The 5000-nt window shown below is 43.1% G+C and overlaps 1 protein-coding gene across 1 annotated transcript in view; it reads right to left on the minus strand.

Annotated features, from left to right (window-relative positions):
• Positions 1 to 5000, minus strand: part of LOC138861439 (uncharacterized) — a 54637-nt gene that overhangs the window by 13342 nt on the left and 36295 nt on the right. The gene's annotated exons all lie outside the window — the stretch shown is intronic.

The following is a 5000-nucleotide window of genomic DNA, read 5'->3' on the forward strand; positions in this document are numbered from 1 at the left end:
AAGCAAATCCTCAAATCTCATTGGCTGACTCTAGAGAAAATACTTAACTGTGATTGGTCAATAGTTCACAGAGGTGGTTGCTGATTGGTTGACTAAAGAAAATACTTAACTGTGATTGGTCAGATTTTCACAGAGGTGCTAATTGGTGCAAAGTAGGAAAAAAGTTGTCTTCTCTTAGCCAATCAGCAATAAATAACACAGCAAAGCTAAATAATATTTCATATATATATACATATATAGGTGATTTTTTCTAACAAGTCTGCATAACGGATAGCGGCGACTTCGTTATATTTGGATTCGTCTCATCGTCTACAGTGCAAATACGTACGTTTTATTAATGATTTTCGTCTCGCTAGATTCCTCTTCCTGTCTAGTTTCCAAATATATAGAAATTGTTGCGCGGAAGCCCCCCCGAACTCCCAAATTCTTGACGCCGATAGTTGGGTACGGCATGAGAGGTACCCGGGGAAAAACGTGGTTTATAATGTAAATAATAGACACAGAATCAGTCACTATATTGTCTAATGGGACAGTCATGGGGGAGGGGGGATATGTCCCAGGTGACTTCCCCCCCTAGGAGGTAGTCACAGGAGGTCTGTGCCCCCTGTAACCCCCCCCTAGGAGGTAGTCATAGGGGGGCTGTGTACCCTATGACCCCCCCATAGGAGGCAGTCACAGGGGGGGGGGCTGTGTTCCCTGTGACCCCCCCCCCCCCAAGGAGGCAGCCACTCAGGAAAGCAAAGAATCCTCCGTGTATTCCCGGGGGCATTATGGGGCAAAATGTAAGTGATATAAGAGTAGCCTTATTATCTCAGGCAGGGGGGCCGAGTCTCCAGCGACCCCCCCCCTCTCTATGGAAGACACAGATTCCTCCACGTACTCGCGGAAGGAATGTTGGGTAGATTTGGCAACGTCGCTCGCGGAAGAAGAGAGCGTCAAGTAGACTTGGCAACGTCGCTTACGGCAGGAGAGAGCGTCGGGTAGACTTGGCAACGTCGCTCGCGGCAGGAGAGAGCGTCGGGTAGACTTGGCAACGTCGCTCGCGGCAGGAGAGAGCGTCGGATAGACTTGGCAACGTCGCTCGCGGCAGGAGAGAGCGTCGGGTAGACTTGGCAACGTCGCTCGCGGCAGGAGAGAGCGTCGGATAGACTTGGCAACGTCGCTCGCGGCAGAAGAGAGCGTCGGATAGACTTGGCAACGTCACTCGCGGCAGGAGAGAGCGTCGGATAGACTTGGCAACGTTGCTCGTGGCAGGAGAGAGCGTCGGATAGACTTGGCAACGTCGCTCGCGGCAGGAGAGAGCGTCGGATAGACTTGGCAACGTCGCTCGTGGCAAAAGAGAGCGTCGGATAGACTTGGCATCGTCGCTCGCGGCAGGAGAGAGCGTCGGATAGACTTGGCAACGTTGCTCACGGCAGGAGAGAGCGTCGGGTAGACTTGGCAACGTCGCTCGCGGCAGGAGAGAGCGTCGGATAGACTTGGCAACGTTGCTCACGGCAGGAGAGAGCGTCGGGTAGACCTGGCAACGTCGCTCGTGGCAACAGAGAGCGTCGGATAGACTTGGCAACGTCGCTCGCGGCAGGAGAGAGCGTCGGATAGACTTGGCAAAGTCACTCGTGGCAGGAGAGAGCGTCGGGTAGACCTGGCAACGTCGCTCGTGGCAGGAGAGAGAGCGTCGGGTAGACTTGGCAACGTCGCTCGCGGCAGCAGAGAGCGTCGGGTAGACTTGGCAACGTCGCTCGCAGAAGGAGAGAGCGTCGGATAGACTTGGCAACGTCGCTCGCGGCAGGAGAGAGCGTCGGGTAGACTTGGCAACGTCGCTCGCGGCAGGAGAGAGAGTCGGATAGAATTGGCATCGTCGCTCGCGGCAGGAGAGCGTCGGATAGACTTGGCAACGTCGCTCGCGGCAAAAGAGAGCGTCAGATAGACTTGGCAACGTCGCTCGCGGCAGGAGAGAGTCGGGTAGACTTGGCAACGTAGCTCGCGGCAGGAGAGAGCGTCGGATAGACTTGGCAACGTCGCTCGTGGCAGGAGAGAGCGTCGGGTAGACTTGGCAACGTCGCTCATGGCAGGAGAGCGTCGGGTAGACTTGGCAACGTCGCTCGCAGAAGGAGAGAGCGTCGGATAGACTTGGCAACGTCGCTCGCGGCAGGAGAGAGCGTCGGGTAGACTTGGCAACGTCGCTCGCGGCAGGAGAGAGCGTCGGATAGACTTGGCAACGTCGCTCGCGGCAGGCGAGAGCGTCGGGTAGACTTGGCAACATCGCTCGCGGCAGGAGAGCGTCGGGTAGACTTGGCAACGTCGCTCGCGGCAGGAGAGAGTCGGGTAGACTTGGCAACGTCGCTCGTGGCAGGAGAGAGCATCGGGTAGATTTGGCAACGTCGCTCGCGGCAGGAGAGAGCGTCGGATAGACTTGGCAACGTCGCTCATGGCAGGAGAGAGCGTCGGGTAGACTTGGCAACGTCGCTCGCGGCAGAAGAGAGTGTATGATAGACTTGGCAACGTCGCTCGCGGCAGGAGAGAGCGTCGGGTAGACTTGGCACCGTCGCTCGCGGGAGGAGAGAGCGTCGGGTAGACTTGGCACCGTCGCTCGCGGCAGGAGAGAGCGTCGGGTAGACTTGGCAACGTCGCTCGTGGCAGGAGAGAGCGTCGGGTAGACTTGGCAACGTCGCTCGCGGCAGGAGAGAGCGTCGGGTAGACTTGGCATCGTCGCTCGCGGCAGGAGAGAGCGTCGGGTAGACTTGGCAACGTCGCTCGCGGCAGGAGAGAGCGTCGGGTAGACCTGGCAACGTCGCTCCTGCATGGCGGTCGTACACACGCTCTCTCTATCTTTCTCTTTTTTTCTCTCTCTCTCTCTCTCTCACACACACACTCTTTTTTCTCTCTCTCTCCCTCTCTGTTCAAGACACCAGTAAACCAACTCGAAAGGAAAGGCTAGATCAGTAGCAACTCGAGGAAGTGTCATGTCGTCTGATTCTATTTTTGAAAATTAGAAAAAAAAGCACATGGGATTTATTTTGATGACGTCACAAAACTTACCGATGCTCTGTGAATATGGTCGATCATTTGGGTCTCTTCGATTTTCAAAAAAGGATGGAAAATAATGATTTTAATGGTTATATTTCCATCGAACAAGCATCAAAACAGAATCCATGACACCTCCCCGAGTTGCTACTGATCTAGCCTTCCCTTTACCGTAAATATTAAAAACTGGAGGGTTTTTTTGCTTTTCTGGGTGGAAGTTGGGGGGAGGGCAGTCCCCATGGAGGAGCCCCCTACATAGGACAATATAGTGACTGATTTTTTGTTTAATATATACATGTTACCCTGAAATTTCCCTGGTATCACATTTTTCATGAAATTTCCCTGGTATCTCACATTTTTCATGAAATTTCCCTGGTATCTCACATTTTTCATGAAATTTCCCTGGTATCTCACATTTTTCATGAAATTTCCCTGGTATCTCACATTTTTCATGAAATTTCCCTGGTATCTCACATTTTTCATGAAATTTCCCTGGTATCTCACATTTTTCACGAAATTTCCCTGGTATCTCACATTTTTCATGAAATTTCCCTGGTATCTCACATTTTTCATGAAATTTCCCTGGTATCTCACATTTTTCATGAAATTTCCCTGGTATCTTTCTCTTGCTATCGGGAGCGAGAAAATAGTGTTCCGGGGGAGGGGGGTGGGTGGGGGGGATGTTCCGCGCAATAAATTCTATATATTTGGAAACTAGACAGAGAGAGGAATCCAATGATGCCAAAATAACCACGATCCAGTATGTGGAAATATTAGAAAAAACAACAACATATATATATATATGTGTGTGTGTACAGAACATATATATATATATATATATATATATATATATATATATATATATATATATACATATATATATATATATATATATATATATATATATATATATATATATATATATATATATATATATAAACATGCAAAGACTTAACATGTCTCAAAATCAAAAATTTTGATATTCATATAACCATAAAAATCGATAGTCATAAAACATGCATAGCTGATATATATATATATATATATATATATATATATATATATATATATATATATATATATATATATATATATATATATATATGTATATATATATATATATATATATATATATATATATATATATATATATATATATATATATATGCATGTATATGTATATATCTAATTTGATATATTTCATGCATTTTTCTTTTTCTTTTTTTGAAAAGAAAAAAGATGGAAAGAACAGCAGAAATTTCAGAAGCAAAATCGGTATGGAAATGATTATAATAATGATGATAATAATGATACTAATAACAATAATGATTATAATTGTAATAATAATGATAATAAGACTAATTATAATAGGAAAAAAATAATAACAATGATAATAGTAATAATAATAATAATAATAATAATGATGCTAATTATAATAGCAATAATAATAATGATAATATTATTATTAATAATAATAATAATAATAATAATAATAATAAGACAAGTTTTAATAATAACAATGTAATAACGATACTAATTATAATAACAATAATAATGATAATAATAGTAATAATAATAATGATAGTTATAAGAATAATAATGATAATAATAAAAATACTAATAATTATTATAGCAATAATAATAACAATAAAAATAATGTTAATAATAAAAATAATAATAATAATAATTATAATGAGAATTATTATAGCAATAATAATAACAATAATGATAGTAACAAAAAAAATAATATAAAAAATAATAATGATAATGAAAATAATATATAAAAAGTAATAATAATTATGATAATGATGACGATAACAATTATAATAACAATTACAATAACAACGGCGCATAATCTTTAATAAGATAAAAATAAATAAAAAAGATTTTCAAAAAATATTTTTTTGTTAAAATCTAATCAAATTTTCGTTATGAATAAATTGGCAATTGTTTTCATTAATTATTGGTTGATAATT

Source organism: Penaeus vannamei, unplaced genomic scaffold, assembly GCF_042767895.1.
Source record: "Penaeus vannamei isolate JL-2024 unplaced genomic scaffold, ASM4276789v1 unanchor5375, whole genome shotgun sequence".
Classification (NCBI taxonomy): Eukaryota; Metazoa; Arthropoda; class Malacostraca; order Decapoda; family Penaeidae; genus Penaeus; species Penaeus vannamei.